The 16,980-nt window shown below is 43.5% G+C and overlaps 1 long non-coding RNA gene across 1 annotated transcript in view; it reads right to left on the reverse strand.

Moving 5' to 3' along the window:
• Nucleotides 1-16,980, reverse strand: part of LOC144327031 (uncharacterized) — a 218,479-nt gene that overhangs the window by 136,743 nt on the left and 64,756 nt on the right. The gene's annotated exons all lie outside the window — the stretch shown is intronic.

The raw sequence follows: 16,980 nt of genomic DNA on the forward strand, positions 1-16,980 counted from the left end.
AAATTGCAGTCAGGCAAAGGAGCAGAAATATCCTCCTCACTCTGACGTTGCTGTATCTTACTTGAACAGAGCTAGGCTGGGACAGGGTGGCACCGGCGACAGAGCCAATGCAGCACCCCTGCCAATGTGCCCAGGCAGCCTTGACCTCATCACCACTCTGTCCCACCCCGGCCCCTTCCAGGTACGCCCCAAAACCTGCCCTACCACACCAGCTGATTCTGCTAACTTGGCTGGCTAAAATCACCATGCAGCTCATAGTTAAACTATGGAACTCACTCACACACATAGCTGTCAATCGTCTCTTATTAGGCGGGACAGTCCCTTATATCAGCGCCATGTCCCGCTGCTGTCCCTTATTGATGATGTCCCTTAAATAAGCTACTGAAGGTAATGGGGCCCTTTCTATGTCCAGCTGTGCTTTGACAACAACAAATTGTTGCTGTTTTTTTGTGTTGAATATATGCTATATGGTAATTTATGGACCTAATAGGTATCTAAAACCATTTGCATGCAACAAAATATGTATTTCATCAAAGTAATTGTTGATCCCTTATTTTGGCTGCTGATCCCTTATTTTCGAGGCTGCTGGTCCCTTATTTTCAAATCTGTAAGTTGACAGCTATGCTCACACAAGAGACAGCGATGGCCACCAACTTAGATGAACTGGACAAATTCATGGAGGACAGTGCTATCAAGGGCTACTAGCTATGATGGTTATGCTCTTCTTCATGGGCAGAGGCAGTATTGTTGTTGTTTGTTGTTTAGTCGTGTCCGACTCTTCGTGACCCCATGGACCAGAGCACGCCAGGCACTCCTGTCTTCCACCGCCTCCCACAGTTTGGTCAGACTCATGCTGGTAGCCTCGAGAACACTGTCCAACCATCTCGTCCTCTGTCGTCCCCTTCTCCTTGTGCCCTCCATCTTTCCCAACATCAGGGTCTTTTCCCAGGAGTCTTCTCTTCTCATGAGGTGGCCAAAGTATTGGAGTCTCAGCTTCAGGATCTGTCCTTCCAGTGAGCACTCAGGGCTGATTTCCTTAAGAATGGATACGTTTGATCTTCTTGCAGTCCAGGGGACTCTCAAGAGTCTCCTCCAGCACCATAATTCAAAAGCATCAATTCTTCGGCGATCAGCCTTCTTTATGGTCCAGCTCTCACTTCCATGCATCACTACTGGGAAAACCATGGCTTTAACTATACGGACCTTTGTTGGAGGCAGTATAGCGTCTGAATATCAGTTGCTGGAAACCAATGGGAGGGAGAGCGCTGTTGTGCTTGGGTCCTGCTTGAGGGTTTTCCGCAGCCACCTGGTTGGCCACTGTGAGGACAGGATGCTGGACTTAGATGGGCCGTTGGCCTCTTCCAGTAGGATCTTCCTATGCTCTTATTAATGCTTTGCTTGCTGCACTTTTTGTTCATCATTGTCCTTGTGTGTCCGTTCTACAATTTTAAGGTTGATAAAGGATCTTAATTTATTTCCATTCTCTCTTTCCTTTTTTTGTACACTGCCTTGGGAAAATGTGTGTGTTGAAAAGCAGCTTAAAATTTATGTGATAAATGAATAAAAACAAACGTATAAGAAGCAATGCAGTCATCAATGTCCATACCCGTATAAGAAGCGTTAGCCTGCAAGGCTTCCCTAAAAGATATTTTTCAAATGGGTGCATTTAGGCCTCGTCCCCTCTACATTCGCCCTCCTAGCTATAATAAGAATAGTAATATTTATTTATTTATACATACATACATACATACATACATACATACATACATACATACCCCACCCATCAGGCTGGGTTTCCCCAGCCACTCTGAGCAGCTTTCAGCAAAATATTAAAATACAATACAGTGGTACCTCGGGTTAAGAACTTATTTCATTCTAGAGGTTTGTTCTTAACCTGAAACTGTTCTTAACCTGAGGTACCACGTTAGCTAAGGGGGCCTCCCACTGCCGCCGCGCCTCCAGAGCACGATTTCTGTTCTCTTCCTGAAGCAAAGTTCTTAACCCGAGGTACTATTTCTGGGTTAGCAGAGTCTGTAACCTGAAGTGTCTGTAACCCGAGGTACCACTATAATCCATCAAATTCCAACAACACATACACTTGCCGTGTTTTCTTGAATCACACTCTGTTTGATTCCCTGCCCCCCCCCCCTTTTATGATGCCAGCCACCAGGAGGTGGCACAATTGCCCCTGACCTGAAGAAACTTGGGGCACAATGGAAATCCTAACCTCTGCTCCACACTCTCCCCCATGGCCTTCAATATGGACAGATATGGATTAATCCAGAAACATTGAGGTGGTGGGTAGGGTGAAAATAAGTCAGAATTTTAAAGCACGTCGTGCATTAAAGAACTAGAAGTAACTTGGCATAGTAACACCAATTTGGATTCAGACATTAGACACAAGGAGAGTAAGCCTATCTAAAACAAGCAATTCCCTCCCCCATTAACATTTCCCCCCATTCACAACAATTGCTTATTCCTCTCAACACATCTGCTTTTTAACATCCACAAAGTCTGATGCTGGCAGCAGGTAGGGGTGGCTGAGTAAGATATTCCTCAAATAGCTTCAATAATAGCATAAGTAATTGCTGTAAATATTTACATCACAGTTATCAGTAAAATGGAGATATACACATACATGCAAGCAAGCCCTAATAAGAACTGCTGTGCTTTCGTTAAGATGCAGAGCAGCTGTTTGAGAAGTGTTGCCTTTTGACTGGTAGTTTAACCAATGAAAAAAATGCTTCTGTTTCCTTTTGGATCCCTTAATTAAAATAATTCTCATAACTTCTTTTTTTGCAAGGAAGCCTTTACATCTGATTCCTGTGAAAATTCCAGTTAGTATGCACATTGTTTCCACCCATCCTGAGCTACACACACACACACACACACACACACACACACACACACACACACACACAAGCTCCCGCACCCTCCACCCCCTGCACACTGGAGTCTTGGCCCATGTGTGCAAATGTAACATAAAAAAGGAGTTCTGATGCCAAGGAAATTCTCAATTTGCATTGCATCTTCAGGGGATCACATTCCGTTCAGTGTTTTTGTCCCTTTCTTTGTTGCCCACTTACTTGAGGCCTTTTCAAGAGGTGGAATGATAAATTAGTGTAATTTAGCAGGCCATTGTTGGGAGCGATTAGGTTTTTTAATTACCGCTGATGTAATCCCAGGAAACCACTCAGTGATTCTTCAGCAGTGGTTAATGACCAGTTTGTTAGTGAAGAGCTCTGAGCCAAGTGAGGGGCAGGTTAAACTCTTCTGAAGGGCTTGTTAATCCCCAAACAAGAGCTCAATGCAGCTATTAACCATGTTTGGCCATTTTAGAGCTCCCTCCAAATGGGTGCAGCGGTGGGAAATGGCCCTGGCTGTAATTGCCTTGCATAGCGTTTGCCTTGAGCTTTGAAGAAAGGCCACCTCAAAGTCAAGACATCTCGCTTCTTTGTCTTAGGACTTCGCCTCAATCCCACGAGTTTTAAAGGGAGCACTTTGTGGGTTTACGAACCAGCCGCTCCAAGCAGAAACTGAACGATTGCAGCAAATGATTGCCAGAAACAAACCTTGCTCTGGACTGCTCCCACTGTGAATATACTGACTTTCAGTCGATAACTTGCTATTTCTTCTTGCCAGTCCTTTGATTACTGACTAAGCACCTGCTCCTAAGCACACACCAATCGTGCCCTTTTAAGATGCTTGCAGCAAATATGGGCTGGGGGATGCCATGAGCTTTCATAGAACCACAGAATTGTAGAGTTGGAAAGTACTTCAACTCTCTGCAATGCGGGTTGTTGTTGTTTAGTTCGAGAACACTATCCAACCATCTCGTCCTCTGTCGTCCCCTTCTCCTTGTGCCCTCAATCTTTTCCCAACATCAGAGTCTTTTCCAGGGAGTCTTCTCTTCTCATGAGGTGGCCAAAGTACTGGAGCCTCAGCTTCACGATCTGTCCTTCCAGTGAGCACTCAGGGCTGATTTCCTTCAGAATGGAGAGTTTTGATCTTCTTGCAGTCCATGGGACTCTCAAGAGTCTCCTCCAGCACCATAATTCAAAAGCATCAGTTCTTCAGCGATCAGCCTTCTTTATGGTCCAGCAATGCTGGTATCACAGCTAAATAATCCCTCTGTTTAAAAACCTCCAATGAAGGATAGACCGCCACCTTCCAAAGGCAGGCAGAAGCATTATAGGCTGCACTTGTCTGGTGAGCAACCACGTTTGTTTGTTTGTTTGTTTGTTTGGTAGGCTACCCCATCCATAAAGTTTTGGGAAGCAGTGGGATCAATATGTCTAAAACATATGTATAAGAGTCAACTCATTAAAAAAGAATAAATAAAGCCTTATAATCAGGGGTTGTGCTCATACTTCCTGTGGTGTCTGTGAGGGTCTTGGCAAAAATCTCAAAAAATCTGCTCAGATCCTGATTGCACTGACTCAGTCTCTTCTTGCAATGAACACAGCCCTCCTGGATTCAGATATCCAAACAGCCAGACCTGTGTGTAGTACTGTAAGCCAATAAGCAGCCTCGGGCAAGCCTTGCTTTTTTGTGTTTTGCTGGTTTGTGGGAGCCTTTTCTCCAGAAACCATAGTGGGAGGGAAGGGAAGGACAGGGGTAAAGGGAGAGAGTCTGGGCAAATAAGAGAGTTCCCCCCCTTTGCTTGCTTGCCCTACCTGCCCACAGACTGTCTTGCCAGAGTGGTGCATGCTCTAGTTATCTCCCGCTTGGACTACTGCAATGCGCTCTACGTGGGGCTACCTTTGAAGGTGACTCGGAAACTGCAATTAATCCAGAATACGGCAGCTAGACTGGTGACTGGGAGTGGCTGACGAGACCATACAACACCGGTCCTGAAAGATCTTCATTGGCTCCCAGTACGTTTCAGAGCACAATTCAAAGTGTTGGTGCTGACCTTTAAAGCCCTAAACGACCTCGGTCCTGTATACCTGAAGGCGTGTCTCCACCCCCCCATCATCCAGCCCGGACACTGAGATCCAGCGCCGAGGGCCTTCTGGCGGTTCCCTCATTGCGAGAAGTGAGGTTACAGGGAACCAGGCAGACGGCCTTCTTGGTAGTGGCGCCTGCCCTGTGGAACGCTCTCCCACCAGATGTCAAGGCAATAAACAATTATTTTACTTTTAAAAGACACCTGAAGGCGGCCCTGTTTAGGGAAGTTTTTAATGTCTGACGCTGTATTGTTTTTTATATTTGGTTGGAAGCTGTCCAGAGTGGCTGGGGAGACCCAGTCAGATGGGCGGGGTAAAAATAATAAATTATTATTATTATTATTATTATTATTATTATTATTATTATTATTATTGCCTTTTGCAAGGTCTCAGAGGGTTTTATTGGGTTTTCTCACCATTGGGGGGGGGCAGAATTCCATGGTCGTGAACACATCAGAAATTTTTGGACTTGAATCAATGGAAATCGTCAACTCATTATGCAACCCCATAGGTTGAAAAAAAATGCCTTAATGTGTAACAGGAAGTAGCATTAGGAGGGCAGAATTACATCAGGAAAATGGCAGAGGGCAAGGGTTGCTTCGCCCACACCATAGTACAAACCTCCCACTCCATGGCTGTCTCAATTTTTAAAAAACAAGGAGACCCTGTTACAGATATCCCAGGTTTCATCTTGGTTGGAGCATCAATGTGTGGCTCACCAACCTCACTGTGATGACATAACCTTCTACACCCCCAAGTCCACAACCTCAAGGCTGCTGGTGTAGTGGCAGCAGGACAATGAGGTCACAATTATGATGTTTTCCTTCTTCGGGATGAAATCCAGCTTGTCTCACTTGGGAATGAATTAACACTCAGTCCCTGGGTTCTCTATTAGTAGTCAGAAGATACAGGTTTAAGTACAGTTCTTAAAGAGGGGTTTTTCCCCCCCAGCCTGGTTATGTGCATGTTTCCCCCATGACCGAACTGCTTTTATTTTGGGCTATTAGACATCGTTGTAACATAGCCAAGCATTGCCATATAACATCCACACATTTCTTAGCACATGTGCTCATTTCTTTTCCCTCGGGGACTACCTTTCTGCTGTAATCTGGCCTGGAAAGGAACCTATTATTTAAATGACCTTGGCATTTTACATCACATTTCCGTCAATTATGCCTCTTGGGCTTCTTTAGCTGGGGGTGGCAGGTGGGGGAGAGAACCTCCAGTATGTTGTACAAACTGTAGAACAATGTTGCTATGAAAAATTGCACTTTAAGGAGTTACCAATATAAATGATTTTGGGACTTGTGCCAGAATCGCATCTTATCGGCTCATTCTCCCTGTATGGGCATTTATAAAATTATGCTGGCCAGCATCAATGGCCCCTGGAGATGTGAACTCCTTAACATTAAAACCCTAACATCCTAGTCATGGTTAGTTTTTAAAATGCAGGATCCGCCAACTTTTTATGTAGGGTTTCAGTTTCTGTGTTTCGTTTCTATATGTTTCCAAACAAGTTTAATAATCAGACATTGCTTTAGGACTGTATTTTCTAGTTATGTGTTGTAAGCTTGTGAATACAGTTGTGGAGTTGCCTTTAGAAAGAAGCACTTTTAAAACTGCAGTTGATGGAGCCCAAAGGTTCTCTCGTGGCCAGCTGTGATTCTGCACGTTAACCTCTGGTGACTATACTTGCTTGCCTCTGATCTCCTTCCTTAGAGCAGTTAACTGAGCACGTGGTCATCCCAGAACATTTCTGGATAAGATATCAATTTCCCCCCAGTAAGATTTCCCATGGGTCCGTGGTTGCGTAATAAAATTGGATTGGCTGGTTGGTTCATTGATTGAATTATGTTTCCGACCTGGCTTTGGAACTGATACTGTTTTGGTGATAATGGTGGAAGACAGAGTTATCTATTTATTTTAGTGGAAGATCTGTGTCAGGGGTTCCAGAGGAGGAAACTACCATGAGAGGAGAGGTTGATCCCTACTGGTTCAAACCAAGGCATGAAGCAACAGCCTGCTCCAATTGCTACGTGCTTTCCGCTGCTAATCGGAGCCATATTGTCTCTGAACCTAGAGGATCAATATAGCCATCCAGTTATTAGGAGACCCCTTTTCCTCTCACAATTACTTTAGTAGTTTCACAGACAGGGATCTTTTGGAAAGGCCTGCCCCTGGAGGTTGATGAATGGAACTGGTTTCTGACCATTCTGAAGGATTCGCCAACTAAAATGGCACACCTGTCAAAGCCCTGGCTTTGTGGAACACAAGGATGAGTCAGGTAGTTGATGGGTCTTGACTCTTGAATCATTAACAAGATCTCAAGAATCATTATCAACCCTACTTGGTGGCAGTGAAGACACTTGGCTGCTGTCATTGCATCCTCGTTATACCTTCCAGCAGAGCTTTTTGAGGGGGTAGTTCTTGGCTTTTTACATGCTGGCCAAAAACAGCAGTGGCCCACTGTGATTTGTTTGGAAAGCATTTCAAACAGGTTCCCTTCCAACGCAACAATTCTATGATAAAGCCACTTGCATCCTCCAGTATATTATAGCAGATGACTCTCAGGTGGAATCCAGAACATAGTCCTGTGTTGGAATAGTTCTAGGAGGTGATGCCTCCACTTTGGATAGTTTTTATGTAAACTGTTAAGATTTGTTCTGCACAGGAGCAGCTGGTGGGGGTGGCACAGATATCTCCATCGCTACGGCTAACCTGGCTACTAAACTGCCCTGACAACGTTGAGCCTGCTCAGTCCCTTAAATGATGTAGAACAGAATGAGGTTCATGAGTTCAAGTCATTCCAATATCCCAAGATTTATTCCCAAACATGCTGCCCCGGAAAAGAGGCTCGACTGAGGATCTCATCTTCTTGAGGGTCTTGTCTGAGACTGGCAGCAGAGAAGTCATCTTTGGGTGTACAGTAAATATTGATTCAGATCTGGTTTGTGGGCTCTGACTCCTTATCTCACATGGCTTTATCGTTCAGACTTTGATAGGTTATCTCTCCTGGAAAGCAGAAGGACCTCTGTAAATATGCGAAACTTACCTCTAAACACCATTTGCAGATCATTTACATATAACAGTCTTAGGTCAAAAGGGTTGGAGACTCCATCCTAAGTGTATGTCTGGCCGATGATATGAAGGACAGCGGGGGGAACTGGTCATGGGGAGCTCAGGGGAGAAGCTGGTTGCTTTCAAATATTTAAAGAATGGCAGGGGGGGTGGAAGGGATGTTTGTGGCTGGAATGAAGTGTTTATCTTACACACTTTAGATAGGATAAGAAGTAATGGCCCCAGTACCTTGATCCTAAAGTGTAAGACTAGACTGTGAACAAATACAAATGTGTGTTTGGCTCATTAAAAGAATTTCAGGAGGAATGAACTTCAAATCAATTAAAAATAAATTAAAGTGAGAACTTCAAATAAATAAAAAATAACAGAGGCATATTTCCTTGTCATACTTGTTGGTGTTTGGAAAATTTTAAAGAGTGGGCTATCTATATTCTATTGAACACAGGCTATAGTTTTAGAATAGTAAAGTGATTATCAATTTCAGTAATCCTCTTCCTAAGGATTTACTGAAAAGTTTATTCTATAACATTTGCATAACATTTGTCTTTACTAAGCTGGGTTTAAGCTCCATGGGGTTCAGTAGGATTTACTTCCAAGTAAGTGTATATAGGGTTGCAGGCAAGGGTCCAAAAATACCACATAGAAATTAGTAGTTTTGCTAATAGTGTAAAAATACCCTCTTTATAATTGGCAATGTAAAGAAATAAAAAAGAAAGACTGAAAATGAGTAGAGGCGCTATGATGTTTTGGATGAAATGGAATGTTAAAAGTCAGACAGATCTTGCTGAGCTTTCACTATTGGCTTGGGAAATTCTTTGCTTTTTTAATGGCAGAATCTGGTTGGCTTGTTGAGTGTGAATAGACGTGGAAGTCTACGGCATTCTGCGTCTTGACAATGATGCTGACTTTCGTCAATGTGTGGCATGTCAGAGGCCTCTATGCTCAGCCAGTTTGGGGTGCGGGGGCACAGAAGTGCCCTTAGCCCAACTCAGGCTTCACCATATATATGTGCAAAAACTGCTGTCCACATTATCCATAAAAGTGGACCAAAGGCGGCATCAGCCCATGCGATGTGCTCAAAGTATCTTATCCAGCCATCTGATGGCCCCTTAGATATGTTTTGCCACCATGCTTGAAGCGTCCAGTAAAGCAAATTAATAAGAACATTCTGTTCTGAGTAAGCAAACTGTGCTGATCCCTAGGATAGAGTAGGACAGTTCATTCTTAATTATTCTTATCTATTCCTCATAACAATTTTCTCCGCCCAACAATTCTAGCCAAGGCTAAAATACTTATCCCATTTGTGCAGCCCCCTGTCCTGCCCCTCCCCGGCCACCCCACATTTACTCTATGGGTTTGTGCTTTTTCATCCGCTGTGTTAATACATACAGTTTTCGGTTCATTTTAAAGAAATAGATTCCTCCCCCCACCCCCACCCCCAAAAACACCCTCTAATGCTCTGAAGGAACATATGAAACAGATATTAAAACTGTGGCACTTAGCTCTGCCTGCCTGCCTGCTGGAAGTAAGGGAGCTGAGACTATAGGCTCTAACATTCAGAGAGACCTTGCCTGAAGACAAAGGCAAGGCTGGAGATTCCTTGAGTAATACTTAGAAAAGCTAACAGTGTGTGTGTGTGTGTGTGTGTGTGTGTGTGTGTGTGTTCTTCCTCACAGGCAGGTGTCTGAAATGTATAAATCCATCTCTATTAAATTCCAGGTTCCATTCATCAGCCTGGATAACTCGGTAGGTTAAAGCGTGGTGCTGATAACGCTATGGTTGCAGGTTCGAGCCCTGTATGGGGCAGCTGCATTGCAGGGGATTGGACTATAGATAATCCTCAGGGTCCCTTCCAACTCTACAATTCTATGATTACTTAAGCATCCCAAAAGATGGAAGGTAAATGAGTCAATGTACGTGGAAGCAGTCAGGACAGCAGTCAAGGAGATAAACTTAGTGACACAGAGAGGGAACAGCTACCAGAAAAAGATTCAGCATGAGAGAGAGAGAGAGAGAGAGAGAGAGAGAGAGAGAACACGCAGAAGGGTCAGAGAAAGTTTGGAAATGAAAGAAAGCCTGTTTAAATAAAGCTATTTGTTATATAATACTACTGCCTAATCCTGATAATGGGTGAAAATACATAGTTATAATAGGTTAAGATATAGAGTTAAGATAAATGAAAGAGGGTAAGGATTTGCTGAATTGATTATGTAAATGGGAATACAAAAAGGGGAGGTGTGAGGAGGTCAAGGAAACAAGCAAATGAGCATAAAGATACTGAAAAATGGATTTATTTTTAAATTTTTTCTTAGCTATTTGTTTTTTAATTTCTGTATTTTTCTTGTTATTTTTTTCTTTTCTCTTCTATGTTTTCTTTTTAGTTTGTTAATTTCTGTTTTAATTTCCTTTATTCTGTAAACCTATGTTTTTTGTAAAACGCTAATAAATATCTTATAAAAATAAATAAATACTACTGCCTAATCCTTTATGATAAGGGGTGGGGGTTATTGGTTTGTTTTTGTTTCACTATGTATTTTGTTTTCTTGTTTTGTAGTTTCTCTGTTGTGATCTTCAAGTGAAGGGTGGTATATAAATTTAATAAATAACGGAAACTGTGAAAACAGTCCTTTTACCTGTATGATGGTACTCACCGATATGGAGTACTGTCACGAAATTTCTCCCCATCCCGTCATTCAATGCCAGAAGGGGCATTTTGTAACTAGATAGTTACATAAGGGGAAGAATTTCCTGAGGGACAGCTTTTCATATGATATTTCTATCATGTGGGGTCCCCCCCCCGGTTTGGCTCCGTGAAGCATTGACCTTATGGCAATCATGTTCCCTTTCATTTGTACCTGATCTGTTTGCCTCATGTTGCTAGCAGGATAGCTCCACCTCAGGAAACATATAATCACATGCAAAATGCATAGAGCTTGCCGCCTTCCTCTTCTCCTTGTCCGTGCCAAGTCTGAAAAGCACTTCTCAAGACAAATATCTTTTTCAGAGCCGGTCACGCTATGCTGGGGCACACAGCTCTCTATTATCCCTCAGACAGATTTGCTTGGGAGCGTTCGAAGGGGGAAGAAGGAGGGATAAAATATCTCTTGTTATGAAATGGTAGGTTTTCAGCACAAGATAAATGATGCTTGCCATACCAGCAATGAGGATGCTAGCTACAACCAAGGTCTCAGCAAAGTACTGGGACACAGAAGACAGTCCCCAAACCGCACATGCTTCTCTTTAGATGTCTGGGTCATAAGAAGAGCCCCACTGGATTCTGACCCTATGGCCGCCCAGTCCAGCATCCTGTTTCCCAAAGTATCCAGCCAGGTGCTTCTGGGGTGCCCTTGTACAAGCAGGGCTTGAAGGCAACAACCATCTCCTGTTGATGCTCCCCAGCAACAAGTACAGTGGTACCACGGGTTACAGATGCTTCAGCTTACAGATGCTTCAGGTTACAGACTCTGCTAACCCAGAAATAGTACCTCAGGTTAAGAACTTTGCTTCAGGATGAGAACAGAAATCGTGCTCTGGCGGCACAACAGCAGCGCGAGGCCCCATTAGCTAAAGTGGTGCTTCAGGTTAAGAACAGTTTCAGGTTAAGAACGGACTTCCAGAACGAATTAAGTTCTTAACCCGAGGTACCACTGTACTATGCTGCCCATGAACCTGGAGTTAGCATATACAGTGACCTGATGGGACCTGTGGTCCAAAACATCTGGAAGGCTAGCAGAGACTGGTGCAGCACCTTGCAGCCAATTGCATTACAAAATCTAAGCAGCTACTCCGGCCCTGCAATCTCCACTGCTGCTCTCATGAACAGAACACAAAATCTATTCCTTTCTGTCCTACCATGCCGCTCGAAATACCGCTGGACTAGAGTTCAGCATTTCAATACAATGTTTTGTAAGCCTTCTATATAGTGCAGTAGAGAAAGGAGAGGGAACCTGTGGCACTCTCTCCATATTGTTGACCTCCAGCTCCCATTAGCCCCAACCAGCATGGTGTGTGCTTAGAGGTGATGGGAGTTGTGGTCCACCAACATCTGGAGGGATGCAGCTTCTGCATCCCTGGGACAGACAGAATCCTTACTCCTCTTTCCTATACTTACATATTACTTTCTAGGAAAGCAAATGCATGTTGTTGTTGTTGTTTAGTCATTTAGTCGTGTCCAACTCTTCGTGATCCCATGGACCAGAGCACGCCAGGCACTTCTGTCTTCCACTGCCTCCCGCAGTTTGGTCAAACTCATGCTGGTAGCTTCGAGAACACTATCCAACCATCTGGTCCTCTGTCGTCCCCTTCTCCTTGTGCCCTCCATCTTTCCCAACATCAGGGTCTTTTCCTTCTCTTCTCATGAGGTGGCCAAAGTATTGGAGCCTCAGCTGCACGATCTGTCCTTCCAGTGAGCACTCAGGGCTGATTTCCTTAAGAATGGAGAGGTTTGATCTTCTTGCAGTCCATGGGACTCTCAAGAGTCTCCTTCAGCACCATAATTCAAAATTCAGCACAATTCAGCAAATGCATACTGGAGAACAAAATACAGAATATTTTGTCTTCCAGAACCCAAAAAAACCAGAGGGTGTTCCTTGTTTCTTTCTCTCTCTTTTTGGCTTTCATGTTGTGTCTATGAAAGACGGAATTTTACAAGCACAGATGGCATGACAGTTTTGCAGACATTGTTCTTGTATTGAAACAGCTTGTTGGTTTTGCTACGAGATAAGATTTCCTTTTACTACCACTGCAGTGTGCAAATGTAAACATTTCAGGTGGTTACTAAGCAAAACAATGGCGAAGTTTTGGGCAAAAGGACAGTCATATTTCTCGGTATCTGACAAACAAAGCCATTCTTCAGAGTTGATCTAGTGTAACTAGGGACTCCAGATTGAACAAAGGTCCAACTTCTTTTGCCAAGAAACTGGATCTCATACATTGCAATCCCATGCAGGGTTACTCAGAAGTAAGTACTACTGTGCTCAATGGTGCAAACGTTCCCATACGTAAGTGTGCAAAAGATTGCAGCCTTAGATGCATTTTGGTAAGAACGCCATTAAAATGAACAAGGTCTGGAATGGTTAAGCAATTTAAATACATTATGGAAATCCTGCTTTCTCCTACTAGATCTAGCAAAGCAGACACAGGCCGGTCCCTCATTCTGTTTATAGATTGAGGCCTCCCTTGTATCTCTTCATACAGACCCAGATTGCTAGCACTTGTACAAAACAATAATTTTCAATGAATTTCAACCTATTCTATACCTAAATTTGAAGTGTGAGGTGGGAGCACACCTGCACTGATTCAGAGTGTGATGAACTTCATTGGGCAAGTAGAGGGAGTTCATCTCCCACATCTGGGATTAAAGGAAGCACTTCCGGGTCAGAGCGCACTGTTTACAAACAGGGACATTTTGATTCCTGGAATGGAACAACAAATGCCCCAATCCAAATCAAGATGGTTTGCAAACAGGGTAGCCATTTATTCATCATCAGAGAAGGGAGTGCAGATTCGCATAATTTTTTTCATATGCTAATTTATAGAGACAGATGCAAATCTAGGGATACTTGCTATAATTAAGATTTTAAAAATGCAGTAAATCTCACCATGGTGGGAGTAGACTGTGATGGGATGCTCAGTCTGCTGTCTATGTGCTGACTGTTGATGGATACATTCGGGGGCGCTGCTCACCATTCTTATCTTTCAAACAAGCCTTGGGCCAGATAGCCCTTCAAAGAAAGAACTGTCTTCTGTAAAGTAGGACACCCAGCAACCCTCTTTCCAAGCCAGAATTGGAAATGGAAAGGGGGAAAGGAATACTCAGAACGCCCAAGCCATAGCATTCTACATAGCACTCCTGCATTGCATAACAGTCCCCGGACATATTAGATTTGTAGCAGGGGGGCATGCCCTAAATGCAAGGGAGACTGAAACGCAGCTCCTCAAACATAGCTTGCTGTTCTCTGAATGGAGTTCTGAAGCCTGCCTTTTTCAATGGCCTGGCCTAGGTCAGTTGCAGTCATTAAGAAAGGCATGATCTCATGCTGAGGGAGTTCTGTCTGATCAGTTTAGCGCATAAGGTTTCAGCACAGAAAAAGCTTGACCTGCTCTAAATTGGAAGTGTATAAAGGCATCCCAGGGATTGCATTTAACAGAAAAAGCTGTTGAAGATGAAGAAGAAAAGTTACATAGCAGCAGAAGATCTGTCTTGTAACTCACAGAACTCCAGCCCAATGGTTGCCATTAATCTGATTTGAACTGATTTTATATGGAAATGATATTAGAATGTTGTATCATTTTACTGTTGTTAGCCGCTCTGAGCCCAGCTTCAGCTGGGGAGGGAGGGATATAAAATATTATTATTATATTAATAATAATATTAATATTAATATTCTACAGCCTTTTAAATATGTTTATGGGAGGGGGACTATTGTTTTCTTGTTTCTGTTTATTTATGTTTTATCTTGTATTTTTGTCTTGTGAACCACCCTGAGATCTGTTTATGAAGGCCAGTATATAAGACAAACAAGGAAACAAACAAATACATAATCAAGTCCTCCAGAGCAGGAGAAAACAAGCTTGCTCCATCTTCCATGTGGCAGCCCTTTAGATATTTGAAGATGGCCATCATATCACCTCTCAGTCTCCTCTTCTGCAGGCTAAACATACCCTCAACTACAGATAGGTAGCTGTGTTGGTCTGCCATAGTCAAAACACAAAAAATTCCTTCCAGTAGTACTTCAGTATCTGAAGAAGTGTGCATGCACACGAAAGCTCATACCAAGAACTAACTTAGTTGGTCTTTAAGGTGCTACTGGAAGGAATTTTTTTTGTTTTATACCCTCAACTGTTCCTCATAAGGCTTTGTTCACAGACCCTTTATCATCTTGGCTGCTCACCTCAGTCCATGCTCCATCCTAATTCCATCATGGGCAAGAAATCCCACGGAGAACCCTTCCCCTCTGTTGACTTTTGTGAGAGGTTTAGCTCGAAAGTCAATCATTCACTTAACAGCCATCTGCCAGCTTTCCTAGCAGGAGAAATCGACTGCAGTGAACTTCAGAAAATTTGAAGCTAGCTGTGTACAAAGAGTTGAAAGCATGGCTTCGTTGGGCGGGCTGTTGGGCATAACTTGTAGGTGGCATCTCAACCCTGTGCAGTTTGTAAAACAATCAACAGTGATGGCTCCATTGTATTGTTTAAATAAACCTTCGGAAATCTGTTTGTTTGTTGCATCTGACATTATGCCACAGAAGGCAAATTGCAACTGAGTTCTTCAGTGCGCAGCAGAAATAAAATGAGAGTCACAGCTGCGGGTGTGGCAGCTGTGCAGTGATTGTGAACATAAGAATGTAAGTCAAGGCTGCTGGATCAGGCCAAGGGTCTATCTAGTTCAGCATCCTGTTCTCATGGTGGCCAACCAGATGACTGACGGAAGCTGGGAAGCTAGACATAAACACACCAGCAATCTGCTCACATGCAATTCCCAGAAATTGATATTCAGAGGCATGATGCCTCTCTGACAATTGCGGTGGGACAGAGCCATTGTGGCTAGCAGCCCTTGGGTAGCCTTGTGCTCCATGAATTCGTCTAATCCATCCAAGTTGTCTAAAGCCATCCAAGGTGGCCACCATCACAGCCTCGCGTGAGAGTTCCATAGTTTTGCTACGGACACAGGATGAGTTTGTTCCAAAATGATCAAGACGTCAACTGCAGTGGGCATTGGCTTCATTTCCCCCCTGCTCCCCATACCCTCTTGAGGTTTGCCAGAATCCGAGCATCCTCGGGGCTGATGCAAGGGCAAGCGCTTGATGGCCTTGGTTAAGCAAGGGTGAGTGCTAGCAAAATATAGTATCGGTGATGTGCATTTTATGCACATCTGGCATCTATTTCTGAGCTGCCGTTCTGCCTGCAGAGAAGTGAGGGCAAAAATTGAGAATGTTGGGCAAAGCAATAAAAGAGTGAGAGGTCAAGCCAACCTCCCACAGCTCTGAAACCCTACCTAAATTTCAAGAGCTTGCAAGTAATCTGTGCCAATTTATTTTTGTTGTTTTGGACCCAGGGGCTGCATAGCTGCCTTCCACCCCCAAACTTTGTGCTTTGGAACTGGAGTTGATTCTTGTGTAAGACAGGGTCTAAACTGATTCCCCGCCCCCAGTCACTTAGACTTGCACAGTCAGCTGGTTTCCATAGATATAGATATAGATAGATATAGGTATAGATGTGCCAGAACTCACCATCTGTCCTCCCTTTGTTCTCTTATAATGGCAATGGAGCCATCTGAGAGGTGCCTGAACTGAGTTCTGATGAGTTCCAGTTGGGGAAAAAATCAGTTGTCACCAGTAAGCAAAAGAGAATTTGGTAGTGGGGAAAGCTCAGTTTAGACAAAATAAGAGCATGTCAGGAAATTAAAAAATGACAAAAATCAACAGTTTGGTAAACAGAATAAATGCAACATTACCAAAAAAATAAAATTTAGATCATGTAGATTTCAAAACCGAAAAAGAAAGTATAATTGTCATTTCAGGCCATTTCAAAATGGCTTCAACCACGTGGTTGCCTGACCACCACATTAGAAATAAAGGGGAGTTGCTCATCATCATAGGGATGCTTGAGGAATTAGAGCTTTGGAAGTTCCTATACAAATGACTGGTTTACAGGACAGCTAGCCAGTGTGCAAGCTTCATTGATTTGCAAAAACTGAGAATTGCCCTCTGGAAGCTACCCGTGTCAAGCTGGCCAGCATAAGCCTCTCTGCCAATGGACAACTCTGGTAGGAGCTATGATGGATTTGGGCTCGTGGAAAGACTTCAGCTTTGAGTCTGTTTTCATGTGAAACCATGCGTGAATCTGCTTTTGTGTTTCTGTGTTTGAGTCTGTGTTTCTCATGCGAACAAACATGTGTATTAGAGAGACAGGCTGTAACTCAGTGACTGGACGCAGGATCATAAGAACATAA

This window comes from Podarcis muralis, chromosome 2 (assembly GCF_964188315.1).
Source record: "Podarcis muralis chromosome 2, rPodMur119.hap1.1, whole genome shotgun sequence".
NCBI classification, from domain to species: Eukaryota; Metazoa; Chordata; class Lepidosauria; order Squamata; family Lacertidae; genus Podarcis; species Podarcis muralis.